Source organism: Oryx dammah, unplaced genomic scaffold (assembly GCF_014754425.2).
Source record: "Oryx dammah isolate SB20612 unplaced genomic scaffold, SCBI_Odam_1.1 HiC_scaffold_19, whole genome shotgun sequence".
Taxonomy (NCBI): Eukaryota; Metazoa; Chordata; class Mammalia; order Artiodactyla; family Bovidae; genus Oryx; species Oryx dammah.
Genome location: NW_024070203.1, coordinates 31695027 through 31707113, shown reverse-complemented (window position 1 = coordinate 31707113; position 12087 = coordinate 31695027). Strand labels below are relative to the sequence as shown.

The 12087-nt window shown below is 43.2% G+C and overlaps 1 pseudogene; it reads right to left on the bottom strand.

Moving 5' to 3' along the window:
- Positions 1 to 8302: 8302 nt before the first annotated feature.
- LOC120878795 lies at positions 8303 to 9983 on the bottom strand (annotated as a pseudogene).
- Between the last annotated feature and the right edge of the window lie 2104 nt (positions 9984 to 12087).

The window sequence follows — 12087 nt, the reverse complement described above, 5'->3', positions numbered from 1 at the left end:
TCTGATAACGAAGACAACCATGAAGCAGAAGATTGGGAAAGAAATTGAGGACCAAGCAATAATATGGACAAGTTGGACATTTGACTCAGCAACAGCATCACCCACGGTTTTCTCAAGTGCGCATGGAACAGTCTCCAGGATGAGCATCTGTCACAAAACAAGTTTTAAAATAAATTTTAAAAGATAACCATAAAAAGTATCTTTTCTTATCACAAATGAAACTTAAATCATTAACAGAAGAAAATCTGGATAATTCACAAGTTCAGTTCAATTCAGTCGCTCAGTCGTGTCCGACTCTGCGACCCCATGAATCGCAGCACGCCAGGCCTCCCTGTCCATCACCAGCTCCCGGAGTTCACTCAGACTCACGTCCATCGAGTCCGTGATGCCATCTAGCCATCTCATCCTCTGTCGTCCCCTTCTCCTCCTGCCCCCAACCCCTCCCAGCATCACAGTCTTTTCCAATGAGTCAACTCTTCTCATGAGGTGGCCAAAGTACTGGAGTTTCAGCTTAAGCATCATTCCTTCCAAAGAAATCCCAGGGTTGATCGCCTTCAGAATGGACTGGTTGGATCTCCTTGCAGTCTAAGGGACTCTCAAGAGTCTTCTCCAACACCACCGTTCAAAAGCATCAGTTCTTCGGCGCTCAGCCTTCTTCACAGTCCAACTCTCACATCCATACATGACCACAGGAAAAACCATAGCCTTGACTAGACGGACCTTAGTCGGCAAAGTAATGTCTCTGCTTTTGAATATGCTATGTATGTTGGTCATAATGTTTCTTCCAAGGAGTAAGCGTCTTTTAATTTCATGGCTGCAATCACCGTCTGCAGTGATTTTGGAGCCCCAAAAAATAAAGTCTGACACTGTTTCCGCTGTTTCCCCATCTATTTGCCATGAAGTGATGGGAACAGATGCCATGATCTTCGTTTTATGAATGCTGAGCTTTAAGCCAACTTTCTCACTCTCTTCTTTCACTTTCATCAAGAGGCTTTTTAGCTCCTCTTCACTTTCTGCCATAAGGGTGGTGTCATCTGCATATCTGAGGTTCTTGAGATTTCCCCCCGGCAATCTTGATTCCAGCTTGTGTTTCTTCCAGTCCAGCGTTTCTCATGATGTACTCTGCATATAAGTTAAATAAGCAGGGTGACAATATACAGCCTTGAGGCACTCCTTTTCCTATTTGGAACCAGTCTGTTGTTCCATGTCCAGTTCTAACTGCTGCTTCCTGACCTGCATACAGATTTCTCAAGAGGCAGGTCAGGTGGTCTGGTATTCCCATCTCTTTCATAATTTTCCACAGTTTATTGTGATCCACACAGTCAAAGGCTTTGGCATAGTCAAGAAAGCAGAAATAGATGTTTTTCTGGAACTCTCTTGCTTTTTCCATGATCCAGCGGATGTTGGCAATTTGATCTCTGGTTCCTCTGCCTTTTCTAAAACCAGCTTGAACATCTGGAAGTTCACGGTTCACGTATTGCTGAAGCCTGGCTTGGAGAATTTTGAGCATTACTTTACTAGCATGTGAGATGAGTGCAATTGTGCAGTAGTTTGAGCATTCTTTTGCATTGCCTTTCTTTGGGATTGGAATGAAAACTGACCTTTTCCAGTCCTGTGCCCACTGCTGAGTTTTCCACATTTGCTGGCATATTGAGTGCAGCACTTTCACAGCATCATCTTTCAGGATTTGAAACAGCTCAACTGGAATTCCATCACCTCCTCTAGCTTTGTTTGTAGTGATGCTTTCTAAGGCCCACTTGACTTCACTTTCCAAGATGTCTGGCTCTAGATTAGTGATCACATCATCATGATTATCTGGGTCATGAAGATCTTTTTTGTACAGTTCTTCCGTGTATTCTTGCCACCTCTTCTTAATGTCTTCTGCTTCTGTTAGGTCCAGACCATTTCTGTCCTTTATCGAGCCCATCTTTGCATGAAATGTTCCCTTGGTATCTCTAATTTTCTTGAAGAGATCTCTAGTCTTTCCCATTCTGTTGTTTTCCTCTATTTCTTTGCATTGATCGCTGAAGAAGGCTTTCTTATCTCTTCTTGCTATTCTTTGGAACTCTGCATTCAGATGCTTATATCTTTCCTTTTCTCCTTTGCTTTTTGCTTCTCTTCTTTTCTCAACTATTAGTAAGGCCTCCCCAGACAGCCATTTTGCTTTTTTGCATTTCTTTTCCATGGGGATGGTCTTGATCCCTGTCTCCTGTACAATGTCATGAACCTCATTCCATAGTTGATCAGGCACTCTATCTATCAGATCTAGTCCCTTAAATCTATTTCTCACTTCCACTGTATAATCATAAGGGATTTGATTTAGGTCATACCTGAATGGTCTAGTGGTTTTCCTACTTTCTTCAATTTAAGTCTGAATTTGGCAATAAGGAGTTCATGATCTGAGCCACAGTCAGCTCCTGGTCTTGTTTTTGTTGACTGTATAGAGCTTCTCCATCTTTGGCTGCATAGAATATAATCAGTCTGATTTCGGTGTTGACCATCTGGTGATGTCCATGTGTAGAGTCTTCTCTTGTGTTGTTGGAAGAGGGTGTTTGCTATGACCAGTGCATTTTCTTGGCAAAACTCTATTAGTCTTTCCCCTGCTTCATTCCGTATTCCAAGGCCAAATTTGCCTGTTATTCCAGGTGTTTCTTGACTTCCTACTTTTGCATTCCAGTCCCCTATAATGAAAAGGACATCTTTTTTGGATGTTAGTTCTAAAAGGTCTTGTAGCTCTTCACAGAACCATTCAACTTCAGCTTCTTCAGCATTACTGATTGGAGCATAGACTTGGATAACTGTGATATTGAATGGTTTGCCTTGGAGACGAACAGAGATCATTCTGTCGTTTTTGAGATTGCATCCAAGTACTGCATTTCAGACTCTTTTGTTGACCATGATGGCTACTCCATTTCTTCTCAGGGATTCCTGCCCACAGTAGTAGATATAATGGTCATCTGAGTTAAATTCACCCATTCCAGTCCATTTTAGTTTGCTGATTCCTAGAATGTTGACATTCACCCTTGCCATCTCTTGTTTGACCACTTCCAATTTGCCTTGATTCATGGACCTGACATTCCAGGTTCCTATGCAATATTGCTCTTTACAGGATCAGACCTTGCTTCTATCACCAGTCACATCCATAGCCAGGTATTGTTTTTGATTTGGCTCCATCCCTTCATTCTTTCTGGAGTTATTTCTCCACTGATCTCCAGTAGCATATTGGACACCTAATGACCTGGGGAGTTCCTCTTTTGGTATCCTATCATTTTGCCTTTTCATACTGTTCATGGGGTTCTCAAGGCAAGAATACTGAAGTGGCTTGCCATTCCCTTCTCCAGTGGACCACACTCTGTCAGACCTCTCCACCATGACCCGCCCGTCTTGGGTTGCCCTGCAGGCATGGCTTGGTTTCATTGAGTTAGACAAGGCTGTGGTCCTAGTGTGATTAGATTGACTAGTTTTCTGTGAGTATGGTTTCATTGTGTCTGCCCTCTGATGCCCTCTTGCAACACCTACCATCTTACTTGGGTTTCTCTTACCTTGGGCGTGGGGTATCTCTTCACGGCTGCTCCAGCAAAGCACAGCCGCTGCTCCTTACCGTGGACGAGGGGTATCTCCTTACTGCCGCCGTTCCTGACCTTCAACGTGGGATAGCTCGTCTAGAAGTCGGCATTACACTTTCTAATGTGTGTTATGAAGTCGGCATTATACGATGTCAAAGCCTGACAAAGACAGTGCAAGAAGAGGAAACTGCAGACCAACATCCCTCATGAATATTGAAGCAAAAAATCTCAACAAAATACCAGAAAGCTAAAATCAGCTGCATAGTGAGCTGACTGTACACCATGACCAAGTGGGACATATTCCAGGAGTGCAAAGTGTGTTCACATGATACCCACATTAATAGGATGAAGAAAAAAATCACATTGTAGTCCCAATTGGTGCAGTAAAAGCATTAGACAAATTCACCACCCTTTCATGATTAAAAAACACTCAAAAACCTAGGAATAAAAGGAAACTTCCTCAGTATCATAAAGTCCACATCTGAAAACCCTACATCTAACATCATTCTCAGTAGTGAAAGACGGAAAGCTTTTCCCATAAGATCAGCAGTAAGATAAGAATGCCCACTTTGTCACTTCCTTTTAATGCATTGGTTTTAGAAGAATTAGGCAAGATAAGGGGATCAAAGTTACCCAAATTGGAAAGGAAGAAATAAAATTTATCTCTGTTCACTGGTGACCTGATCTTATATGTAGAAAATCCTAAAAGCCAAAAAACAACTTTTAGAACTAAGAACCTAATTCAGCAAAGGGGCAGGATACAATCATCACACAAAAGTCAGAAGCATTTCTATACACTAACAATGAAGAATTTGTAATGGAAATTATGAAAACCATTTCATTTGCAATAGCATAAAAATAAGACTGAACAATGTTGAAAACATTGCTGAAAGAAACTAAAAAAGACATACCTAAATGGAAAGACAGCCCATATTCACAGATTGGAAGACCTAACCTTGTTAAGATGAGAGTATACTGACGTGGCTGCAGGTAAGCACGCAGGCAAGAACATAAGCAGATGTGCCAGGATCTGAAGGGAAAGAGGTGCCTCTGCTGCAGGGCTATGCTCACACCTGCTCCCAAAGGAGATATCTGCCTCCTCCCCACAGGTGAGCCAGCGCTCTGCACCTGGGAAGGGGTGCAGCTGCAGACAGAGTGGCTGCTCCTTTACTGCCCCTGGGTCTCCGGCTGACCACTCCTGTGGCCAGCCCAGCCCAGACAGCCCAGGGAAGGAACTGCACAAAACATAGCTTCAGGGCTTCCCTGGTGGCTCAGTGGTAAAGAATCTGCTGCTGCAGGAGACAGGGCTATGATTCCTAATCTGGGAATATCCTACACCCCACTAAGCCGGTGCACCACAACTTTTGAGCCTGTGTTCTAGAGCCCGGGAACAGCAACTACTGAGCCTCCACCACAGCTGCTGAAGCCAACATGCCCTGGAGCCTGTGCTCCGCAACAAGAGAAGCCAACGAGCTGAGAAGCCCATGCACCGCAACTAGAGAGTAGCCCCAGCTCTCTGCAACTAGAGAAAGCCTGTAAGGAAGACCCAGCACAGCCAAAAATAATAAATTAAATTGTATTTAAAAAAATAGTTTCAGCTTAACCAAGTTGACAGGGAACACAGCCACCACACATATGGAATATTTATAACCCAAGAAAGAAAATCTGTTGACAAGTCAGGAGGCTGCAAATGCTTCATGTAAGGCCATTGGACTGTGTTCTAGCTTTGATTGTAACTGACATCTCCTTCCAGTTGTCTAAGAAATTCAACGTGCAGAGTTGAGGACACTCATCATGTTGGTTTGCACAGAGCCTCTTTTTACCCATTCAAACTGTAATTTTATGCTTGAAGAGACATCAGAAAGATTTATTAAATATATTTTGGATTATTTCCAAATTCATAAAAATTTTTTGATAGGGCTAACTTGTATGCATATGTATCTGATTATTTTAGATACATCTGAACTTACGGTGAATTCACTTTTTCCTTTTTTTTTTTTCCCACCTTAATCTAGAGTAGTTTTTTTCACATACTGCTTTCAAAACTAAATGTATCAGGCTTCCCTGATGATCCAGGGGTTAAAAATCTACCTGCCAATGTAGGGGACATGGGTTTAATCCCTGGTACAGGAAAATCCCACATGCCAGGGGGCAAGTAAGCTGGTGCACCACAACTATTGAGCCTGTACACCCTAGAGCCTGTGCTTTGCCATGAGAGAAGCCACCACAGTGAGAAACCAGTGCACAACAGCTACATAGTAGCCCCTGCTCACTGCAACTAGAGAAAGTCTGTGCACAACAACCAGGATTTGGCACAGCCAAAATAAAAATAAATAAGTAAAATTGTTTTAAAAAAAAAGCATCTTCTAATGGTTGAAATAGGTGTTTCAATTGCCATCTCCCCGCTGTTGCCATTTATAAAACACTTGAAATTTTTTTTAACATTTTTGACAGTTTCAAATTTAAAGCAGTAAAAGGAAAAATTGTAAAAAACAAACAATGAAATGGACTGAGAAGCTCACTGGGTATGTGTGATGGAAACATGTCTGGGTAACCTGATTCTGCAGGTTCTCTGCTCCTTTTGCTGTCTTTACGCTCATTAATTTGTAAAAAAAAAAAACGTAACGATCCATGATTCTTGTCCACAGAAATACAAATCAATTGTGTCCAGTAGTTTGCTATGGATTATTCCCTGTAGTGGGATTCCCAGGTGACTCAGTGATAGAGAATCTGCCTGCACAGGCAGGAGACCCAGGAGACTTGGGTTTAATCCGTGGGCAGGGAAGATTCCCTGGAGAAGGAAATGGTAACCCACTCCAGTATTTTTGCCTGGGAAATCCCATGAACGGAGGAGCCTGGCAGTCTACAGCCCATGGGGTCACAAATAGTTGTACATGACTGAGCACACACATGTGCATTCCCTGTGTGTAGTTCCGTTTTGCTTCAATTTATAAATTAATGCCAGTATTCTTCCAGTTTTCATTTGAACCAACTGTAATTTCTTTTTGATTCTCTGATTAATAAGTTAAAATCTTTGACAATCATTTTATCTTTCTCCATGTCTTGATTGTATCTTTAAAAAGTCACTTTTTACCAACAGCAAGAGTGAGCCAAGAACTTCCAGATGTCCAAGCTAGGTTTAGAAAAGGAAGAGGAACTAGAGATCAAATTGCCAACATTTGCTGGATTATAGAGAAAGCAAGGGAGTTTCAAAAAATCATCTATCTCTGCTTCATTGACAACGCTAAAGCCTTAGACTGTGTGGATCATGACAAACTGTGGAAAGCTCTAAGAGAGATGGGTATACCAGGCCATCTTACTTGTCTCCTGAGAAGCCTGTATGCAGGTCAAGAAGCAACAGTTAGAACCCTGTATGGAACAATTGATTGGTTCAAGATCAGGAAAGAGTACAACAGGCTGTCTGCTGTCACCCTGTTTGTTTAACCTATACACTGAGCACATCATGAAAAATGCTGGTCTAGATGAGTTACAAGCTGGAATCAAGATAGGTGAGAGAAGCAACAACCACCTCAGATATGCAGATGATACCACTCTAATGGCAGAAAATGAAGAGGAACTAAAGAGCCTTGATGAGGGTGAAGGAGGAGAGTGAAAGAGCCGACTTAAGAACTAAATATCACAAAAACTAAGATCATGGCATCCAGCCCCTATACTTCATGGCAAATAGAAGGGGAAGAGGTGGAAGTAGTGACAGATTTTCTCTTCTTGGTCTCCAAAATCACTGCAGACGGTGACTGCAGCCATGAAATCAGATGGTAGCTTCTTGGCAGGAAAGTGATGACAAATGTAGACAGTGTGTTGAAAAGTGGAGACATTACTCTGCTGACAAAGGTCCACATAGTCAAGGCTGTGGTCTTCCCAGTGGTCATGTACGGTTATGAGAGCTGGACTGTAAAGAAGGCAGAACACCAAAGAATTGATGCCTTTGAACTGTAGTGCTGGAGAAAACTCCTGAAAGTCCCTTGGACAGCAAGATCAAACCAGTCAATCTTAAGGGAGATCAACCCTGAATATTCACTGGAAGGACTGATGCTGAAGCTGAAGCTCCAGTATTTTGGTCATCTGATGTGCACAGATGACTCATTGGAAAAGTCCCTGATGCTGGGAAAGATCAAGGGCAGAAGGAGAAGAGGGTGTCAGAGGAAGAGATGGCTGGATGGCATCACTGATTCAATGAACATGAACTTGGGCAAACTCCAGTAGACGGTGAGGTACAAGGAGACCTGGCCTGCTGCAGTCCATGAAGCTGCAAATTGTTGGACATGACTGGGCAAACTGAACAACAACAAAGAGTGAGTGATAGTCACTCAGTCACGTCCAACTCTTTGTGACCCCATGGACTGTAGGTCGCCAGGCTCCGATGTCCATGGAATTCTGCAGGCAAGAATACTGAATTGGGTTGCCATTTCTTTCTCCGGGGGATCTTCCCAACCCAGGGACTGACACACAGGTCTGCATTGCAGGCAGATTCTTTACCATCTGAGCCACCAGGAAGCCTACTAAGAGACATTTCTAAGTATAAAAGACAGATCAACTTAAAAAGTATCAGCAGATACATGCTTGACTTTATCTTATAATCTATAGACAATATATTAGAATATGTAATGAATCCATATACCTTTTCCAAAGGAATACCCAAGATAGAAGTAGCAATAAAGTTATAACTGACAGTCACCACAGATTAAATAATTTAGATGAAGCTTAAAGAGATGGACTCTCTCAAAGAGATGGACTCTGGGCAAGTGGTTCGGAAGGAAATACAGTGTGCTTTTAACTTTGTATGAAAAACAATGTTCAGTCCCATGTTGCTGAACATAGTTGTTTTTGCCAAATAAATCCTTTACTTCAAATTTCTGTCCGAATGTTTTATTAAAACTCCACTTCTGGCCTTTGTTTTGGAATCTGTTACTTTTGTTGCCATCTCCTAATTGCTGTCCTCTGAAGCTTTTACTTCTTTCCCACTATCCCCTGACACCTCAGTTGTTCTTGCACTGTCCCCTGAAGCCTCAACTGCCTTCCCCCTGTTGCCATATCGCTCCCGTGGTCCGTCTAGCTCTGGTTGCTCTGTGGCCGCAGAAAGGTTCCAATCACCGTGAATCATTCCACTTTTCCTGTTCTTCTGTTACTGATGCAGTAGGGATATCAAAGCAAACACCCTGCTTTCCTTCGAGAAAGACCATTCTCTTCACTTTGGAATCACTATCCTCACCCAGCTGATCTTTAAGTTCTTTCCAAGCATAACTAATGTTTGGCGTCTCAGTTGAGCATCGCAGATCATGGTCACAAAGCCCGCATTTGAGTTGATCAAGGAGTGCTGATCTATTGATGTGGCACTGGAAAACTGGGCCAGGGCTGCTGCCAAGGCTTCCACAGCTCCCTTCTCAATCAGCTTCTCAGCTGACTGCTTGAAGTGACCAATCGCAGTGGGAGGGACAGAGTCCAAGAGCCTGATGGCACCTTTGCTAGAAGCTTTTTTATTATCTCTGCTGCAGAAGGAATACCTGTTCACTTAAATTTAATTCCCACTTTTTGCTCCACTTTAGCTAACTGGTATTCTTCCTTGTGCTGATAAAAGCAGGTGCAAACCCTGGTCTTTCCAGCTCTGGACACCCAGAATGGTGAATGTAGGACTCCACATCCTTTGGTGGGGAACTTGTAACAACCAGATCAACCTCAGGGATGGCTAACCTATGTGCAGCAACATTGGTTGCAAACAGAACTGCAACATCATCATTTCTAAACCCTTTCAGGGTGATTTCCCCTTCCTTCTATGGAATGTCTCCATGTAAAGGCTGGGAATCCTGCTTTATGGTCACATTCTGTGACAACTCCTGGGCTTCCTTCGTTTCACAAAATATGATGGTGCGCCCTGGATAACCACTGTACACTCAGCTCACGTCCCCAATAACTGCTGCCCTCTCAGTACAGTGGCACTCGATAGCCAGAGGCTCTACAGTTATTGCTGTTTTCTGTGTCATTTTACCAATCAGGACTGCCTGTTCATATGTAGATTTCATGTATTTTTTAGCAACATTATACACCCAATGAGGGCAAGTTGCAGAAAAGACCAGTGTTTGGGGATCGTCTTCTGAATCTTTCTTGTATGCTACATATAAAATCTCTTCCACTTGATCAGCAAAGCCCATGTCCAACATCTGGTCAACTTCAGCACATCATGCCTAAGTGTGTTAAGAAGCTTTGCTTATATTCCATATGGTGAATTTTAGCAAGAGCTCATGGGACTACAAGTGCACTCCAGTTGTATTTATGTATTTCTTTCAGTCCCATAGAGCACTCAAGCCCTGTGCTGGGCCCTGAGGAGGAGAGAGGAGACCCACAACAGTAGGTACAGAAGGTCCCAGAGAGGTGGGTGCAGGGCAGCGGACCTGGGGACATCCCTGATCTTGGAGAACAGGTGGGACTTGGTCAGATAAAGCATTTGTGTAGAAGCACCAAGTTGGGGAGCATAACTCCAGGGGTGAGTTGGGGGGCAGTGGAAGGAAGGTTGGTGTCTTCTCCAATGGGCTGCTGTAAAAAAATGAAATATGAGAGACTAGGTGGCAATAGAAATGTATTTCTCACATTTCTGAGGCTTGGGAAGTCCAGGGTCATGGCACCAGCAGATTCAGGATCTGGTGAGGGCCCTTTCCCAGGTTGCAGAAGGCCTATTGTATGCTCATGGCATGGTCTCTGGGGCCTCTGTTACAAGAGTGCTGCTTCTATCGCAAGGCTCTGCAGTCACCCCCCTGCCAAATGCTACCCACTAATACCATCACCTCGGGTATCAGGTTTCAACATAGGAATTTTAGGGGAACTGGACATTCAGCCCATAACAGTTGGAGACCTGGATAGGCCCCCACCAGCCTGAATGAAGTCCTCTTTGAAGGACTGCACATGGCAGGTCCTGCCAACAGAAGTCTGTTTTTCTTTGGGAAGATGTGGCCCTGTCTTTAGGGGTGGGGTAGGAGAGTGCCTCTGGAGAAGGCAATGGCACCCCACTCCAGTACTCTTGCCTGGAAAATCCCATGAGTGGAGGTGCCTGGTAGACTGCAGTCCATGGGGTCATGGAGAGTCAGACATAACTGAGTGACTTCACTTTCACTTTTCACTTTCGTGCATTAGAGAAGGAAATGACAACCCACTCCAAAGTTCTTGCCTGGAGAATCCCAGGGACAGGAGAACCTAGTGGGCTGCCGTCTCTGGGGTCGCACAGAGTTGGACACGACTGAAGCGACTTAGCAGCAGCAGCAGCAGCAGCAGCAGCAGGAGAGTGCCTCACTGCCCACATGGCTCAGCTGCTGCCTCTGTGTACACTGTGTTACCCAGAATCCAGGGACAAAGGGCTCGGCCCCTCAGGGCCAGTGGAGCTGGACAAAATGGAAAAAAATTCTCATTTGCCTCTTGATGCATCATCTTCAGTTTATCTGGGACATTTTTCCAAAGAAGACACACAGATGGCCAACAGGCACATGAAAAGAGGCCCAGTATTTCTAATGAGGGAAATGCAAATCAAAACCACAATGAGATACCACCTCACACCTCTCAGAATGGTTGTCATTAAAAAAAGAATAATAACGAATGCCAAGTGTTGGTGAGGATGTGGAGAAAAGAGAACACTTGTGCACCAGTGGTAGGAATGTAAACCCATGCAGCCACTGTGGAAAACAATATGGAGCATCCTCAAAAACCTAAACAGAGCTACTGTTTGATCTAGCAGTTCCACTCCTGGGCATGTATCCCAAAAGGAACCAAAACACTAATTGGGAAAAAAACATGCACCCCAGTATTCATTGCAGCACCGCTTATAATAGCTCAGAAATGGAAGCAATCTAAGTGTCCATCAGCAAATGAATGGATAAGGACGATGTGGTGCGTATATACAGTTGATATTACTCAGCCATCAAAAAAGAATCTTGCCATTTGCAATAACATAGATGGACTTGGAGGGTATTATGCTAAGTGAAATAAGTCAGAGAAAGACAAATACTGTATGATATCATTTAAATGACTCTAAAAAATAAAACCAGTGAATATAACAAGAAAGACTCACAGATGTAGAGAACAAAACTGTGGTTACCAGTGGGAACCAGAGTGATGGAGGGGCACGTAGGGAGCATGGAGGAGTAAGAGGCGTGAACCGCTAGGTATACAATAAACCAGCTACAAGTTCCCTGACCCAGGAATATAGCCAGTACTTTATAGTAACTATGAATAGAGTGTAACCTCTTAACAATTGTGAATCACTATGCTATACGCCTGAAACTGATATAATATGGTAAATCAACTGTGCCTTCCCAAAAAGTTGATATACCTACAGCACCTTCATATCTAGTTATTAATATGCAGATGGCACAAGATGTAAAAATAAAATATTATTACTGTTTAAATGGGCTTATCAACAGCATGAATTAATCTTTCCTTGGTGGATAAATATCTAATTTCTTTAATAACAGCTACTAATTAAGCAACCCAATAGTTTGATGTGACATTAACTTTGTTC